Here is a 20,243-nt window from a genome sequence, read left to right as displayed (position 1 = left end):
ATGTTATTTTTCTTTATATGATGAGCAATGTTCCCTCTAATTTTTCATGTGTCTGAGCAAACACACAAACTCCCTGAGCGGTCCCTTGGACCACTGTGAGCAACAGCAGACGTTTGCACTCATTTATCTAAGTTACATGGTTTATCAAAGAATCTAATTACAGTATTTACATTTCTTTTAGAATCCTTTTAATTAACTGCTTTATCCCACTTACAATGAAAAATTTAAAAAATCTTGTTCATGACCTGTGTAGTATGTTAACACTATTGGAAGTAAAACTAACCTGAACTGTACCAATTTGCTACAGTCTGTATCAAATAAGATGCCACACAAATTATTTACACACACAAAACTATCGACTACACTACACACTAATTACACAACGCAACACACTACCTTTCGACTCCAAACACGCTTAACGTCACAAATCTCTCACATCTCCTGCCGCAGTCACTCCTACAACGTCCCCTTGTTCCTAAACAACCAAATGCCATGTTGCCATATCATTTGTTGATTTGTCAACATGGTACATTTTTCCACCAATAGGAAAGGTCGGAGGTTTTTTTGGTTTTTGGCTTTGCTCACACGCTTTCGAGCGCTTTCCTTAGAAAACGCAGTTTTTACAGTTTCTTGCCGCAGTAAATATAAACAACGATAGTGTTCAGGAATAAACATCACATATATTTATTTTAATCACAACTGTGGTTTTACATGGCCCATCAACACAATTTAAAAACTGGTATATAGTTTGAAGTCCACACTTTAAGACAAAAATGGAAATCGGGGTTGTCTTGGGTTGACATAACATCTTTTTGCTATGTCATCTTAATTTGGTCATGTGATTGGTTTACCATGACTACTTTATTCTTCCTCAGCTAATCAGTAGCACATGTGCGATTGTCTCCCCCTCCTAGCTCCCAGTAAGCTGAAGATAAGTTCAAGCGTCTGTGCGTTGAAACATAGTAAAGAGTCCACACCGCATTTTCTTGTTAGTAACAGCGTTGTAATGATTGAAATGGTAATTATTCAGATTACTAGTTACTGAAAAAAGTAACGGCCGTTATTCCCATCTCTGATAATGACACAATTATTTGTATTTCTACTACTCATAAACTAGTGACAGTATTTATTGATCAGTATCCACAAATTAAAATTGTAAATAAATGACACTATGTGCACAAATCTGACTGAGACCCTAAACTTTACCTTAAATTTTCCGTCTTCCCTACTCACATTTCCAGTGGTTGTACGCGTTGTCATTAGTGTGTCTTCCGCTTTGCTACCTAAAACACCGGTGTCATAACCTGTCAATGATGTTGATTAGCTGCGTATATACAAATGTGAATCCTTGGCTGGAGCCGCCAGTCACCGGTCACTCACTGACTCACACTGCAAAATGGCACAGAATGAATTGTTACGTATATATTTTAATTTGAATTCAGGTTGGAATTCTTTGTGCGTAGCACAGATTTTCTGTGCTTGGAGACCGTGTCAGCAGTGCGCGATTGCGCGCGCATGCAGCATAGAGTGAACAGTGATGATGAGTTGATTATTGCCAGCTGCCTTACAGCCACTAATGTGATGGAGTAATAATAACTTGCACCAGGTTTTCAGCATTTTCATGACTTTAGAAGCAGTTTCGACAAACAAATATGAGAAAAAATAAAAGTACACGTGCAAGTGTGCTGCACAATGTTTGAATCACACGCTATGCAAACAGCCCTAACCCTTTTATAAAGCAATACTGAACAAAAATAGCACAAACCATTTAGTGATTTTCTAAAATGTGGTATGGATTTAATGACTTGAAATACTTTTCAACACATGAATACATATTAAAGCTTGCACAGAGGAAGACAGAACCCATGAAACTGCACTATTATGTCTCACAGTACCGACTGTAGTGAGGCAAATATAGTTTCTCATTGATATGCTGGTTTTTCACAGGCCACAGAATTGTCCTTTAATATTTTAACCACTACTTGGGGTTTGTTATTAAGAGCTTTATTTCAATTATAAGTCTCTTGAGATACATTATGTACAATTCACAATAGTTTTTTCTTTAAAAGATTTACTGAAAAAAATGACGTAACTACATAGAAATACTGTAATTCCGTGTTGCATGATTATAGAAATACACTATAAAGCCATCTCATTATAACAATGTTATCCTAAAACTGTAACTAGAAAAAAAGCTGCCTTTAAATAAGCTAACTATGGGAGGTAGGGCTGAGTATATGGACATATATGGACTTCCTACGTTGAAGCTTGAGTTATGGCAGCTATGAAGCTGTAAAACCTACTCAGTAAACTGAGTGCATGCCTTTCAGCCCTCTCCAAAGCCTTTATATCACAATAATGGTTCTTCCCAGATGTTGGATGGTGTCAGAATAAAGCTCGATATATTTCCATGGTCTTGACTTTGTTCAGACTCATATTGGACTCGAAGTGAAGCAATCGATATTTTCAGCTGATATTTTAATTTTCTTTTGTATACATTAACTTTAGTGTATTTACTGAAGCTTTGCCTTCATAGACTGAATATTTATGAGCTTCAGGCTCCCAGAGCACATCAGGAAGGTTCAAAATTTGGTGCTTTGTCTTTATTACCTCCACCAAGTCATTGGTCATTCTGCCTGTAAATATGAGAGCTCAAAAACTTTGGCTTATATCCACAAAGGTCTTCGAGGTCAGCTTAATGATTTGTTGATGGAAAATCGACAAAAAGCCTTGTAAGAATCATAGTTTCTAAGTTATAAGTGTGGTCTCTGTTGTCAAAATATAAAAAGTACCATGTAAAGGTTTAAAATACCACATCCGATATGACCTCTGACCTCTCCTTTAAGGGATATGAAAGATAGATTGATCTGAAGGTCAGAGTGATAAAAATGCTATAAATGGTAAGGAAAAACTTGTATTAAGGCACTCCATGATGCTGGATGGTCTTTGAGACAATCGTAGGCATAAAGTGTTCTCACACTGTGGTGAAGTATGCTTTGGAGTCGATTGCTGGGACAGGTACTTGCAAAATGCACCAAAGACTAGAATCATATTGAACAGATTTGGGAAAAAAGCTTCATCCGAAGCAAACCTCTGGAAACAGCTGGAAATTTGGAACTCAATAAAAAAAACAAAAAAAAAAAAACAGTTCGAACTTACATATAAACAATGTCAGCAAGAATTTGAAAAGACTTACATGCAAACAAAGCTCTTATTCATAATTACATCACTCTGTGTGAAAACGTGTGCATATTAAAGCTGTTAGATTGTTTGACCACACCTTGATTGCTTCAGTTCAAATCCACTGTGGAAAATAACCGAGGCAAAGACGTGAAACCTGTGTCACGGTCTAAATACTTGTGGACCCAGCAGTGAAATACCTCTTTAATAAAGTCCTTGTTTAGACGCTGTAGGGCAGCAGCTGTCTGTTCTGACAGCCTTCATTCGTCATTTATCTTGAGCTGAAGATTTCGATTTTTAGCACTGCGAGCGAAACTTCACTGCAAAACTACACAGGTTGACATTTTCAACATGATTTATTGATTCGAGATCAAAGGCAGCGCATGCTTTTCTGGGATCAAACAGAGCCAAATGTCTTAAAAACCTCAGAAAGGGTGAACTAAGGAGAGTACACGTGTATTATACAGGGAAACAGCATGAGAATCAGACTGCTCACCAGTATTGGGAATGAGCCACATCCTGTTTGAAAAGTGAAATTCATGTACTCAGCTGCAGATAAACCCTTCTTCCTACTAATAATTCAAGAAGTCTTGCTGCTCGTGTCTTCTTAGTCAGTCTCCAGCAGTTCATCCAAACTGCTTCAAAGTTGGCACGTCAGTGGGGACAACAAGTAAGTGTAGTGTTGAGTTTGATGTTGTCATGAAGAGTGTAGATTTAGACCCAGATGCAGACTCATAAACAGAACTAAACAAAAACAAAGCTTTATTTGGGAGAGCAGAAAGTCCAAAGGCAGCCAGTAACAGAACCCGACAAACTCAAACTGGAAACACGGGAGGAAAGACCAACAGAGAGCAAAGGACAAGACACAACTGAGGAAAACAGATGAAGTTAATCAGCCATAATTAGACTGGGGATGAAAACTAAATACAAAGCACACGGACCAAAAGACTATCAAAGTAAAACAGGAAGTACATACCAGAGGAATGCCTAACACTGAGACTGAAGCTTAACAGGGAGCACAGTGACAAAGTGAAACAAGGACTATGACCATGAACATGACTTAGACAGCAAAGCTAAAACTTAGAAGGTCGATGAATATATCACAGATAAACTAACCAGGTGGCATCTGCTGAATATAAATCTCGAAGTGCCATAAACGATAGGCTAAGGGTTTATGGCACCAAAGTTGAGAGAGCATGACGCATGGTGCCCCTTTTGTCATACAGCAAACAGTGAGCATAGCCAGATAGCAAGGCGATGGGTAGGTGGAAGTAGTCGTTACGTAGCAAAGACGTGCGCTTGCTCACTTGCAAGAGGCCGTTCATATGTTGTTTAGTGCTGTCTTGCCTCCGTTTCACCTCTTTCTGCACGACCCACATGGAGAAGCATTCGGTAGCATTAATGTCACTTTCTCAGCGGTGAGACATTGATAAGAAACATCTAATGTTTAAAGAGTTAATATGAAAGTAAACCACCCTGTTTTGCCTGGAATTTAGGCAAAATAAACTTCCAGCTGTGCAGAGTAATGCCAGACATGAAAAGATGGTGATAATTTTTTGAGTGTACCTCCCAATTTTGTCATATTGCAGATATGTGCTTTGCCTCATGTCTTAATGAGCTGGTATGTTGTGTGGACGTGGGGTTACAAATCTCTTTACTTTAATTTTTGGGGAGTTTTCGAGGATTGAGTGAAAGTTTAGTCATAGATGTTTTATGTCTTAAAGTAACTTAAACTAATTATCCTGACACACAACCAGTGTTTTGCTTTGTTGACAGGAGCCAGGTGAGGTGATTCAGACATCTGCTTACAACGCCTCCAGGACGCCTCCCTGTGGTGGTTATTTTGAGCCACTGGGAGGAAGACAAAAGTGGGGAAGATCAAAAGCATGCTGCAGGGTTTAAATATCCCATCTGGTATGGGAACGCCCTGGGATCCCCCTGCAAACACTGAATCATCTGCTGGAGAGATTTTTGATCTAAAGAGGTGAGAGAAGACAGAGAGGGAGGGAGAGAGAGAGAGCCCACAGAAGCAACAAAGACGAGCACATAAGAGGAAAATATCTGAGGTCAATCAGCAAAAAGAGCCACAGATAAAATGTCATTACAAAGGATTATTTCACCCCACAAAAGAAGCACATAGTACCAGTTATTCAGTTGTTCATAACTCCAACTGGACACTTAGGAGCACCTGTTCAGCTGGTGTATATATCTAATCAATCAACCATGTAGACAACTCGGGGTATTTAGGTACATAGATTAAGATGACCTGAATGATTAAGAAAGGTGATTTAAGTAACTTTGAATGTGGTATGGTTGTTGGTCTGAATATTTCAGAAATTCCCAGATCAGCTGGGATTTTCTGGCACTTTTGTCTCTCTCTGGGAGAAGATGTCTTTTTGATGTAAGAGGTCAGAGGAGAATACAAAACTGCTTTAAAGTGTCAGGAAGGCCTCAGTATCTTGTCAGAAGAGCATTTCAAGAACAGCAGAAGACCACACCAGGTGCCACTCCTGTGAGCTAAGAACACCAAACTGAGGTGTAGGCTCACCAACCTTGGACAACAGAAGTTTGGAAAAACATTGTCTGATCTGATGAGTTTTGATTTCTTCTGCTACATTCAGATGGTAGTGTCACAATTTGGTGTAAACAACATGAATGCATGGATCCATCCTGCCTTGGGATGTGCTTACGGCACATCTGCATCAAAATACATGATGCTAAAATATCAAAATCTCTGAGGAATGTTTCCATTACCTTGCTGAATCTGTGCCGCGAATGATTGAGTCAGTCCTGAAGGGGCCTAGCCCAGTATTACCAGGGTATACTTAATAAAGTGACCAGTGGGTGTAATTCTTCCATAATGAATCAGATTCGCATGCAATAAAGTGGCTGGCGACTTTATATGCTTGTGTGACGTTTTTAATGATGACGATGTTTCCTACTGAGAATTTGTCTGTTTGCTTCTACTACAGCTTCTCGTAGTTTTACTGGAACTGGCTCTCTGCTGCAGTGGGGATAATGGAAAGTTCTGTGAAATACTCCATATGCACGTTTTAAACGTTACAGGCTCTGATTTTATTGTAATTTCCCACTTCAAATTGCTGTGTTGTGATGTTCTGGAGAGAGCCATGACTAAAAAATGCAGAGAACCCAAATCTGCTGCTGCAGAAGCTTCAACTTTGAGGGTTTTTGCACAAACTACTTTAAAAGTGACACATCTACAAACCTTTTTACTAGGGGTGCAACGATATTCGTATCGATATTGAACCGTTCGATACAGTGCTTTCGGTTCGGTACGCATATGTATCGAACAATACAACATTTGTAATTTATTTTATCAATTTTCCTTCTGACTATGCTGTCTGTGTTGAGCGCTCAGTGAATCTGTGTTCGACTACTCCGCCTAGGCTGCACTGTCGAGCGCAGATCCACTGAGCGCTCAACACAGACAGCATAGTCAGAAGGAAGAGCGCAGGGCAAGCTAGCGAGACAGAAGTTAAGCTCTCCTTGCAACAGGCAAATTGAACCTCATTCAGATCTGGCGTTTGGAATTATTTTGGTTTTCATGTGACGTATGACCCTGAAGGTAAGCGAGTCATGGACTAAAGTAAAACAGTATGTTGGATGTGCCATGCAATGCTCAATTACATTGGTGGGAGCTAGTGTGTTAGCGCAGTTAGCTCGTTAACATGTTGGCCATCTAGCCCCATGCACGGGGCGATCGGCGGTAGCTCGTTAACGGAGATTTGCCGTGTTGTGGCGTTAAGGTCATTTCAATGAGATTAACCTGAAAGCACTAGTGGGAACACAACGAATATGACTGCACATTTATGCCGACATCATCCTAGTGCAAAGACAAAAACAACAAGCATGCTACTAACTTTAGCCGAGTCATTTAGACAGCTGTTAGCACATGATTCTCCTTATGCTGCTGAGAATATAGCCCAGAAGAAGCGGATAGTATAGCTTTTATTTTGGAAAGAGCCATTTCTCTGTAATAAACTCTCTTTTCCAAAGATGAGTGATTCCTCAATCAGATACAGGGCTCGCAATATCGCTAGCCCGACGTCCCGGAGCTAGCGATCTTTCCAGTCGGGCTACCAAAATCTATCTCTGCCCTGCCCGTCGGGCTATTGTAGGAAAAATATATGTCAATGCTTTTGCATTCTTTCAGAAATGTAGCTGGGTAATTATGTCATTGGCATCGGTGAGCCACTGTCAATATGTGACATATTGAAGTCGCGTTTGAATTTGCGCTTGTTTTTTTGCTTTCACTTTGCAATCGTGCGAACTGTGTATAGAGAGCGACAGCACTGATCTGTGAGTGATGATAATTTGTGCACCAATTCCTCTGACATCGTCTTATTAATCGTTAGCTTACTATGCAAACATGACAAGTGAAATCTCCCGCAGCTTAAACATGTGAAAGGTTGATCGCGCAGAGAATCGCTGAGCTTATGTGAGTGCGCGTGTAAAAGCATTTCAGTTTTGCTGAGCCAAATAAGACAGGTCGGGGTGAAGAAGTGACAGCCAAAGAAAAGCTTACCACAAAACGGAGAAGTTATGACAAATCAGACTATAAGGCAAAAAGAAAGTGCAGCTTTATGGTTTCATGGACAAAAGAATTTCTGTGGCTGCAATATGATGAGCTAAATAACCAGGGCTGCACATAAGTGGTCCGCAGGTGTGCATTCGCTGTCAAAATAAAAAACACGCACAAGGGTTAGGGTTAAATTTAAAAACTGTACTTTTGAGTTAAAATATATATTTATAATTTTAATAAATGACAAATTAAAAAGGCATGAACATTTTTTTTGTATCGAAAAAATATCGAACCGTAACACCAAAGTATCGAACCGAACCGTGAATTTTGTGTATTGTTGCACCCCTACTTTTTACCATAAGCCACATTCACTCTTTCTGTCACACACATTCACGCTCCGATGGATGCATCAGGGGCAGTTTGGGGGTTCAGTATCTCACCCGAAGACACTCTGACATCCAGACTGGAGGAACCCGGGGATCAAAACAGCAGCCTTCTGATTGGTAGATGGCCTGCTTCCTCCACTCTGTATTGAATAAAAGATGATGGGTTTGGATGTTTTGGAGTTGGCTGATGTGACAAAGGTTCTGTAACAACCGTGATCATCACAGTCTATTAAAAACACAGCTGCTTTATTAAAGACGTAATGATGAGCTCTGCTTTTCCATCTCTGCTCCTGGTAGGACTCGCTAGCAAAAATTAAGTTTTACTTCCTTATTTATGGCAAAATGCAAATGTATGTTTCAGCTGCGTGGGAAAAAAAGCAGAAGGAAAGAGCCCTTAAGTGAGTATGCAGAGTAAAAGGATTAAAGATGCCTCTGGTTTGACTGTTACACAATGCAGGGTAAACTTATTTGACACATTTTAAGCCGATTTTTGGCTTTGAATATTTAAATTTGACCTAATTTTGTTGAAGCTTCTTTTCAGTCAGGCCTAAAAATTAAAGATGCACCAAAGAATTTAATTATTTTGCTTCCTGAATACATTTCCATGCAGCTCTCAATCACGTTGGCAGGTTTTGTGTGTTTGTGCTGGGATAATTAAATCTGAATAATAGCAATGAGAGTACATCCCTCCTTTGACTTTAATGTCCATGGGTCATTAATGGCAGATTTTGGGGGAGCTTTAAATCCAGATGAAGGTGCACAGCAGTGGCACGCTCCTGTTTACTCCTGCAGCGTTTCAGTGTACCCATTCTGTCCACCAAGGGGCGCTAGCAGCCTGCACTTAATCATGTGTCCTTTGGCAGTGCCAAGATTATGAGTCAACCAACTTGAAATCATGTTTTCCTTCAGCACAGCACAAAAATCCAGTGAAGAGAGGCTGGTTCATGAAGGCCAAGCCTCATCGCACAATAGGATTAGCCAGAGGATTTGTCGAGACTTTACAAGCAGGAAATAGAAAGAAGAGCCGAAGACCGAAGAATACTGAAAAAAAAAGCAAAATCATTCAACGGGAAAGTGAGCTGAGGCTGAAGGAAAGGTCTTTAGTTTTACAGATATTTTGTCAAGAATCTGAACTGATTTGAGGATTTTCAATTTAATCCACAATAGCTGTCAACTATTATATTTAAGAGTGAAATATTAGCATTGTTTCAACATTGCACGCATAATTATATTAAAAAAAAATGCGCAGACTCGCAGACTGTTTTCTTATCAACATGCACTTGTATTTTTAATTGGTTTAATTAATTTGCTTAAAAATGAATTTGACTGGTAGCATTAATGTTACTTTTTAGGTATTTTTTTCATTATTTCATTTAATTCAGTTTAATTTATATAGATCCGGTTCACAATAACATTCATCTCAAGACACTACAGTGTTAGAGAGATAAGTCCAATAATTAAATGACCACTATGAGCAAGCACTTGGTGACAGTGGGGAGCAAGAACTCCCTTTTAACAGAAAGAAATGTCTGGCAGAAGAGGGTGAGGGAAAAGAGAAGGAAGAAAAAGAGAGCATAGGTAGGCAGGACAAGAAACAAACCATGGGAGAGAGAAGGCACATTCTGATGGCTATAAAGCAATAATAAGGGGATGGTTCAGCCCTTATACTTTATCAAAAAGGACATTTTAAGCCTAATCTGAGGGGAAGAGAAAGTGTCTGTCTCCTGAATCTAAAATCCAACATTTTATTTGAAATCCTTCTATGGAAGCCCATCTTCTATGGAAACGGCTTCCAATTTAAAGGGATTTAATGAAGCTATTATGAAAGAAATACACTCGCTGGTCACTTTATTAGGTACAACTTGCTACTACTGGTTTGAAGCCCTTCAGAACTGCCTTAGTTCTTCATGGTATAGATTCAACAAGGTTCTGAAAATATTCTGCAGAGATTTTGAGACAATAGCTTCATACAGTTTGATATAGATTTGATTACTTTCAAGCTGTTTATGCTAAATGGTGACCCTACCATCTGAATGTTGACCAGGCAAAATTTTTTCAACCTTATATTAATCCAGTTTTTATGAAGTTGGGTGAACTGTGGCTTTAGCTTCCTGTTCTTAGCTGACAAGAGTAGTGCTCAGTGTGGTCTTCTGCTACTGTTGAGATGCTCTTCTGCATACCTTGGTTGTCACAAGTTATTGTCTGAGTGGCTGTTGCCTTCCTATCAGCTCAAAGCAGTCTCACCATTCTTCTCTGATATCAACAGAAAACTGCCGGTCATTGAATTTTTCTGTTTTTTGAATCATTCTCTGTAAACCCCGGAGTTTCTGAAATACTCAGACAAACAACCATGCCACATTTAAAGTCCCTTAAATGATCTTTCTTCTCCATTCTGATGCACAGTTTCAAGTTCAGCAGGTCATCTTGACGATGTATTGACACCTAAATGCACAGTCCCTACCATGTGACTCGCTGAGTAGATGTTTACATTAATGAGTAGTTGAACATGTGTACCTAATGAAGTGTCCAGTGAATGTATCATTCTAGTCCCAGTTAATACTATTGCTGCGGTGTTTTTGAAAACAGCCTGATAATAATAAATAGCAGTAATCCAGCCTACAAGTAATAAATGCATGAACTAGTTTTTTAGCATAACTCCGAGACAGGATGTTCCTAATTTTAGCGATATTGCGCAGATGAAATAACACAGTCCTCTCTCTTTGTTTTATGCACAAGGACATATCCTGGTCAGAGATGACTCAAAGATTTCTCACAGTGCTACTGGAAGCCAAGGCAATGCCATCTAGAGGATTCAGGATTAAAATCTATCCAATATTTGCTTAAAAATATCACACAAATGCTAAAAGTTCAGCATAAAATACAAGGTAAACATGGTGTGTAAACGCTTGTTTGTATGTTTTTAACATATTAAATGCAAAACTAGTTCATGACAATGACTTATTAAAGATACCCCTCTGTCAGATATGCACTGTGCTGAAGGGTTCATTCCCATTCTTCACAGCTCAGCGGTCCGGGCCACCTAAAAGAAACCCTCAGAGATGTGAATAAAAATAATAATAACACATTAGAAACAACATCAAGAATTATGCATCACAAAGCCTCCCTGTTGGGGTTTAATAGAGAAATTAATGCTCTTATTTAAAGATTGCCCTCACTTGATTTTGGCTTCTTGATTTGCCTTCTTATCTTATTTTTTCCTCTATTTTACACATTTATGCAGCCAGCACAAATCAGAAACCGCCCACTCGAGGAAAAAAAACTGCTGGATCTTTACTGGAGGGCGAACAGAAACGCTTGAAATTACAAGGCCTAATTTATTTATTTTTCCTCTATCCTTTGCTAATGATGAAAGCCAGTCATGCGTGGACTAAATGAGCAGCTCCGCATATGGTGCTGCAGCCATGAGGAATGTCAGTTTTAGTGGGCAGCAATTGTCTGCGTGTCCGTCCTGCTCGATTCACTACGCTGCTTCAACATGATCTGCAAGAGTAAAAGAAATCAATGGAGGGGCTGGAAACCTGAGGTAGACACTGCCCAGAACTTTATGTTGTCAGAAATATAAATAAATGAGGCTTTTATCTCCATAGCAGCATTTTATCCACACATAGAGGAGCCAGTTATAATTTCATACAGGCATGAGTACCAGACAGCTCATTTGGCCCGATCTCAGCTACAGCTACCTCATGCAAACATTAATGTCACCCCCTTGTGCTGAGCTTTAATATCGGTTAACTGTGCACTTTTGTTGATTGCCTGTTGTAGATGGTGTAGATGTAGAAAAAATTTCCTTCCTTCCTTCCTTTTTCTCAAAGAAACAACATGGTCAGTCGCCACAGTGGGTAGCTCTGCACGGTTGATCTGGCAGATTTTTATATACCAGATGCTGTTTCTGATGCAACCCTGAAGAGATTTGTCTCTTCACCTAGGATCAAACTGGGAAAAATGATATTCTTCATACCTTGAGTCGTTTCTCTTCTTCTCCAAACGTTTTCTTCCCATCATTCTGCTACAAGTTCATCTTATTTTTTAATATGTCCAAATAATTTATTACTTTATTAATGATTATAACTATGCAGGCTTTCAAAATCTAAACTGATCTTCTTGTTCTTGAGTGCAACCAGTGGTTTGCACTCCACTGTGTTTCCATTCAAGAAGGCGTCTGTTTATTGTAAGCCTCGACAATGATACCCCTGCCTGCTCCACAGTGTTCTTGACTTGGTTAGCTGTTGTGAAGTTGTATTTATTAACTGTGTAAATAATTCTGTCATCATCTGCTTTAGTTTTTTTCTATGGTCTTTTAGTCCTTTTGGTGTGCTAGCGCACTCCTTTTTAAAAAGGAACCAGCCTGTTGCTTTGGGAACACATAAAGTTTTTGTTGTCTTTTACTTTCAGATTTTCAGCCTAATGATGGCCTCCCTCACTTGCATCAGCATCTCTCTGGACCTCATATTGAGAATACAGAACAGCTACCAAATGCAAGTTTGTCATGGAATAATTAGGCTAATGATCTCAACTGGCTCTCAACTTTGGGGTAACTACGGTGGACTGTGTATAACTATGGCTGTAATTCCTAAAGAGTAAATGCAAGGATGTCAAACTCTTTTTACATTGTGGGCTACATACAGGTGGACCAGTGAAACTCCTTTTTCTGGCAGTGTAAAGTTTTTTAACTACGCATTTAATCCCTGAGAAGTGCAACATCAACAGAACATTTCAGTTTTTATTCATGATAAGGAAATGCCACTGTAGTAAATTATTGTAATTATAAAAGATTTTGTTAATTCACAGAAAATGCCTTTTTTAAAACTGTAGACCCTTTGTTTAAAAAGAGCTATATTTTTAATGACTATTCTTTCATGTAATTGTTTATCTGTTACTCATTTACTTGGTTTAGTATGAATGGCAACGATGGAGGTCTTTATCCGTTCCAAAGCTCTAGTCTTTGCTGAGTCGATTCTGTCCCTTCTCCTTAAGTTTGAGTTAATGCAATAGTTTTCTCAAACCCCTTAAATTAAGGCTAAAAGTCTACACTTCAAACAATCCACTGTGGTGGTGTACAGAAGCAAACAATGGTGGCATTGTGGACCAAACTCACTACAGGTTTATGTTGGGGGTCGAAACAGCAGGTACCAATGCAAAGCAGCAGTGATGACATCCCAGAGGGAGAGATGAATGAGACATTTTGCACTTTAAACAGACTTCAAAATGGGAGGGTGTGTTTTGTATGAGGAGAGAAGCATGTATGATGTGATGTAGCTGCCTGAGCTGGCTCACAGGCTTTTGCTCCATTCAACTCAAAAAAATGTGCAAAGAGTTTAAGCCCATTATTATCGTGACCTTCATACTGGAAGTAGAGTTTCAGCGCCACTCCAGCTTCATTAAGCCAAACTAATTCACCCAAGTGAGTCATCTTCATCTTGCCTGACACTAAACTGTTCATATCTGTCCGACTATCAAACATCCCCTAATCTGGTCTAATCTATGTTTAATACCTCAAATCAGGATTTCCTTCTGCTGCTTTGGTTGTATAGATTTTGATCAAAATCCTCAAATCTGCCAGGCGCTCTGATCTAAATGTGCTTGCATGGATTTGTGATCCCTGAGAAACACTTCCCATAAACATTTAATACTTCATATAAACTGTGCACATGTTTGAGGTATTTCCCAGTACACCTTCTGCTGGCTCTGGTAAATGCAGAAGAGTACACACACACACACACACACACACACACACACACACACAGGCCCTTTGCATACAGTATGGAGACACTCAGACGTGCACCCACACGCTAACAGTGACACTTCCAGTATATTCAGGGCATCAAGGCTTCAGTCCTACTGACACCCAGGGGAACTTGTGTCCTTTGTCAAAGCAACTGGTTCTGTTGCAATGGCAGCTTCAGCTAGAAGGCAGCCAGACTGTGTGTGTGTGTGTTTGTGTGTCTGTCTGTGAGTGCGTGTGTGTGTGTCTGTGGATAAGAGACACTATGAAGGTGAAATAACTGTATGTGTGCAGTATTCGATTGGCAGGTCTACAGTAACACCTACAAACCCAATCTGCATAAAATGCAAATGCAAAAGTGCTCTCAGCTGCCAGGTTTGATTAGCATGTGAGCTACAGCTGCTGCTCGGCTAGTGCTTAGCAACAAGAACGGAGACAAGATGCATCAGCACTTAATCTCTTATCCTGAAAACATTTTCCCGGCAGGGACTGCAGCCAAAAAAGGAAAACAATTGCTGTATGTCAGAAACGTCCACATTTAATTAGAAAGACCCACTGAGAAAACACTTATCAATAATCTGGAGTCATGGAGCAGTGCCAAATCTTACATCACGCCAGCATCCAGCATCCTAAGGTTAAATCAGTGGTTTTCGTTACAGTTCCACCGTAATTTAAAAAAAAAATCCATTATACAATACATAATAATCTAAAAAACCTAATATTTTGCATGGCCTCCTTTAGCCTTGATAACAGCTTGCATTCTTGCTGGCACTGTTTAAGTGGGAGAAAATGAACGGCTAGATAATCTCTGCAAACACACATCTACATACAAACACACAAAGTCTTTCAGTGGGGCTTAAGATTTACAGAGTTGTTTGTAAAAAGTAAATTGAGATCATTTGCTCATCAAACATTACTTGCTTCAATCATTCCTTTGAAAAACTGCTCTTCTAATGTGAAGATTTGCTGCTTTTCCTGGTGTTCATTTATAACAAACAGAATGATTTGATGGAGAAAAAAGGCAATAAATCCGAAGACTTTATTTGGGAAGTACAGAGCAGATAATCAAGAAAATAACTAGCAGATTAAAGGAGAGTTTTTTGGGGTTTTTTTAAATCCGTGCCACTCTGGCTGCTTCAGTCGACTGTACTTGAGGCCCCCGAGGTTGTCTGGAGTGTTTGTGCATTACAGGCCCTCTAACTTTGCTAGCGTCAAAAACTGTCCTTCTGAGGTTCAGTGATGTTCCTTCGTGTGTGTGTGTGTGGTTGTGTCTCATCTCCAGCCTCTGGCATGGTCAGGTCCAATTTCTATCACTGTGCTCTTTGGACGGGCTAAGAAAAATGGTTTGCTCTGCCTCTGCAATGCACCAGTCATCCGTCCATTTGCTCATGCATCCTCTGTTCGTCCACCTATAGATCCTTCTGTCCATTGATTTATCCAACATGAGTTCTCTTCGCTTTAAATCATCTCCAGATGTGCATTCTTGTACTGCCTGCACTGCAGTTACCACACCCATAATCCCCTGGCTCATATCACTGCAGTTCAGCACATGGTTGCCCCTTGCAACATCATCATCCTCATCTGATTTCACATCTGCACATACCCCGCATCTTAACGCGTCAGATCTCATCGAATGGCATGAGTCTAAAATCCTATCGGGACTGTTCCGGAGGAGCCTACGTGTCGATGAGTTGTGATGATTAAAATAGATTTCAGTCATAGAGTGTTTGCCGTGACTCAATACTAATGTTCTGTCCTGTATTACCACCGAGGTAATCCTCGGATTGGAGCAGACACCCTCAGAGAGAGACTGTGCCACTTCCAACGCCTCTGCGTGTCTGCGGGGAGCAGAGAGACACACGCTGAAAATGTAAGCAAGGAGCACAAAAATCAACACAACTGCCGTGGTGGTTTTAAAGCTGAGCGGGGCAAGATTTTAATAAGATACTACAATTTTATCAGCACAGGCAAACGATTCATGAATCTGCCCTCAAGAAATGACAAATATCAGTTGAACACCATCAAGGCTGGTTTGCAGCTTAAAACAGTGACTTTGAGGTATTTGATGAAGTCTGATGCTCTGCAAAAATGTGTTTAATGTTATGATACTAGCATTTCCGAGAAGGTATAAATGTTATAACAGGTGATAAATTAAAGCAGGAATTTCATGTATAATCTTATGCTTGAGAAAAAAAGGATGTTTTTCTTCCTTTAAGTCTCAGGAAAAGCTACAGCAATAAGGCCTGCTGCTCATTTTAACCTGTTCACACAGCAAAATATAAAATAGTGTTCATCAAGAAAAACTGTGCCCTTTTGTTTTTCTTGGAATGAGCGTGAGGACTTTTGTTTCGCGATTTCACGGAGTCAGCAGATATACTGATGCAAAATGTTGTTGATGTAAATTTTTTAAAAAAAGGAGGGAAATGTCATATCCAGTATCATGGGGCCACCCTTCATTTCTTCATGTTTTGCTAGGCAAATGGGAAAAAGGTGCAACAATTTAAGCAAACCTGTGCAAACATACATGGAAATAAAGTATATAAGGTCTGATTTAGACTTCTAACCTATGTATGTGGCAGATGTCATTATCAGCAATTACCATGTGGACATGCCCCAGAGTTTTATATGCGGTACCAGCCGATTGAGACAAATAAAGTACTGTGACTTTTTCCCCTCCTGGTTCACAACTATTTATTGGGGACAGTGTTTTTCAAAGGCAAACATATTTGTCCCTGAAGTTTTTCCACTTATTTGTGCATTTCCCTCAGGTCACTTCCCAGATGTCTCCCTCCAAGCAATTGCTGATGTTCGTGAGTTGATGCTATTACTCTTACTGCTAAATTTAACAGCTGTAGTGGAAAAGTACCTAAAAATACTCAAGATGAATTGACAGCACTGCATCGACCCGACGTGTGGTTACATTTCTCAGGAGGTGCGTGTCAAGTTATGACGTAGAGTTTCTGAGTAGTTTGCGGTTACAATATAACAACGTCACCAATTTCATGCTGAAGTGTAAATCCCCAGTAAGGCCAAAACATAAAAACGACATCTAAACGAATTGCCTCCCCAGAGTCTGGACCTCAACATTATTGAAGCAGTGTGCGATCATCTTGACAGAGAACAGAACAAAAGGCAGAAACATCCAAAGAAGAGCTTTGAATGTCCTTCAAGAAGCCTGGAGAACTATTCCTGAAGACGACTTAAAGAAATGAAAAGAAGGCTGCCTAAGAGAGTTCAGACTGTGCTGAAGAATAAAGATGGTCACACCAAATCAGAGCAGGCAATGTTTTTCTAATCTTCAACTGACCAATTTTGGTGAGCTTGTGTGAATTTTAGCCTAATCCTAATCTAGCATGGTCTTATTAAATTGAGCTCTTGTTTTTTTTTACCATTGGTGCGGTTTTTTTTGTGCAGGCGTGAACATAGTAATCGCACTTGCGTGTGCACCAAAATAACTGCACCGAGACCCCTTTGGGTGAGGTGCTTTCTGTATGGTCCCAACCAGAGATGGGCAGTAACGCGTTACTTGTTACGCGTTACTGTAATCCGATTACTTTTTTCAAGTAACGAGTAAAGTAAGGGATTACTATTGTAAAAACAGTAATTAGATTACCGTTACTTTCCCGTAGGAACGCTGCGTTACTGCGTTACTAAAACCGTGATTTTTTTTGCGAGAATGTCTCACGACAGTGACGTAAGCAAGTGCGACGTTTGTGACAACAGCTGTGTGCAGATCAACAATGGATCATATATCGAATGCAGGAGAGAGTATGAGTGTGCAGCGTTTAAAGTGTGGAAGTACTGACCTTACTTTGAGTTTGATTCCATAAAAAGTGACAAAAACATTAGTGTCCGTTGTGCGTGGGAAGAAAACTTCTTTTTACAGTGAAAAAAAACCCCTAAACTTCCAAGCAAGCACCGAGTGCGCAACGACGTGATGGGAAATTCACAGAGAAACTCGCGGATTCTTCCGCTGACCGCCGCGGCACACCTGCACCAGGGTAAACCTCCGCCTACCCTACTCCTGCTTTACAGGTGAAAATAAAGCAAAAGGACCGCTAGTCTTTGATGTTATTTATTTTCTCCTGTGTTTTACTTGCATCTATTTGAAAGAGTGAGTGTAAACACACACAAAAAAAAGTATGTGCTGGAATGTGCAGAAAATAGGTTTAAATATTTAACAAATTTCTTCCAGTCAGAGAATGTTGCATATAATTTAATTTTTGCTTGATGCATAAAGTTAAAAGATCAAAACTAATAAAACAAGTTTTAAAAAGAGACTTTTCCATTTGATTACATTTTGTATGATGGATTATGCAGAAAAAGTAGAATTGGGCTGAAAGATCTATCGCTTTATCACCTATTCAGGTTGTAAATCGTGTTTTTAAAAAGTAATTAAGTAACTAAGTAATTAATTACTTTTGAAAATAAGTAATCAGTAAAGTAACGGGATTACTTTTTTGTGGAAGTAATCAGTAATTAGTTACTGATTACTTTTTTCAAGTAACTTGACCAACACCGGTCCCAACAAACTTCAGAGTGACTCGTTTACGATGTGAATGTGGCCCAACACCACTCTGAACCAGCTACCAGGTGTATGTTAGAAGTTTGAGCTAAAAGATTTCCCGTAGCCACGTATGCTTTGTATTCTCAATACAGGATGGTGCAATGGTCTGCATAGGCTAGCAACTAGCTGCGAAATGAACGTAAATTATCAGTGTTTTCCGATAGCCCAGAACACAACACCATCTTACTGTACTTACTGCTGTTGCCCCCACCTCAAACACATCTGGTCACTGAGAAGAGTGAATATTGTCACATGGTTTGTAGGGATGCATTTTGGTCTGCTTGGAGTTCACTTGGGTTTTTCTCTGTGTAAAAACAGACCAAACTACGCAAAAATGCTACAAGTTTACAAACTAATCAACTGATCTTGACCAGAATACACAAACTATAGGAGTGAAAACATCCTAAGTTTGTTGCTCACAGGAGTGGCATGTGGTCTTCTGCTTCCTCTTCAAGTCTAAATATCTTGTGTGTTCAGAGATGCTCTTCTGCATACCTTGGGTGTAACAAGTGGTTATTTGAGTTACTGTTGAAGAACTCTGAACTCTGTGACCTCTGAGATAAAAAAAAAAAAGAATTTTCTCCTGGAGAACTTGATATTTTCTCTTTTCCAGATCCTTCACTGTACACTCTGTAGATGGTTGTGTGGGAAAATACCAGAAGATTGACATTTCCTGAAAGTCTCTTAAATCACTTTTTTGCCTCCTTCTGATGCTCACTTTGAACTTAGGTTTGGCTACATACCAAAATGCACAGAGCTGCTGCCATGTGATTGACCAATTAGATACTGGTGTATTTAATGAAGTGGTCAGTCAATGTATGTAAAGCTCCGTTGCACCGACTTGATTTTTACATAAAGTGTTTTATAAATAAAAGACTATTTCTTCTTCCAGAAATTTAATTCAGTGTTGATAATAAATTCTGTAGCATTTAAAGGCCAAAGAAAAACTACAGCAACTTCTTTTAAAGTCCTTAAAAACTGAGGCGACAGTACTCTCTTTCATATAAAACCTCCAAACTGTCATGTTTGTTCTGATGTTTCATGTTTCATTTTTTAAACAGTCAGTTTAAAAATTCTTGCCTCTTTCAAAAAAGAGGCAAGAATTTATCCTAATGTTTATCTTCTAAGCGAGTTAGACCCTGACAACTGTGAAGCAGAAAGAAACGAGCCCCTAAGATGTTGAAGTCTATTTTTATTCATGCTTTTCTCTTCTTCTTTCAAGGTAGACAACATCTGCATTTCCTAAGGGCGTTTTGGTTTTTCTAAAGAGGATATACTTTGATAAGAGATTTGAAGTAATCTGCAGCTTTGGAGTCAAGATAAGGCCACGTTCAAGTGTTGAGAAATGTGCAACTTCGGAAACTTATGAGACCTGTTTTCCATACAAACTTGTGTTCATTGTTAAAATCGCTCCAGGAGATCAAGGTTAATATTTCATTGCATCCCCCTTCAGAGGACAATGAGATGGGAAACAAAGCCTCCCTCCTGACTCTGGTCATCAATGTGTAATATGTTTTCTTTTTCCTCCTGTGTGCCATCAAATAAACTAAACTTCCTTACAGATAAATGCCCAACATATCTCGCATTTGTGTTGTTTTTGAACACTAGTAAAGTACGACCACAGCATTGGAGGCTAGAGGAGTCGCACACACTCAAAGCTCCTCACCAAACAAAAGTCTATTCATCATCGGTTTTTGCCAGGAGGCAATGTGTACCCATTATGGGCCGCATTGACCACATGAACAGAAAGGGTCAGACAGTATTTTCCATTAGGAGCGTGGAGCTTTAGAGTTGAGGGCGAAGGCTTTTAGAGCATGCTGAACA

Source organism: Astatotilapia calliptera, chromosome 23 (genome assembly GCF_964374335.1).
Source record: "Astatotilapia calliptera chromosome 23, fAstCal68.1, whole genome shotgun sequence".
Lineage (NCBI taxonomy): Eukaryota > Metazoa > Chordata > Actinopteri > Cichliformes > Cichlidae > Astatotilapia > Astatotilapia calliptera.
This window is presented reverse-complemented; position numbering follows the sequence as displayed.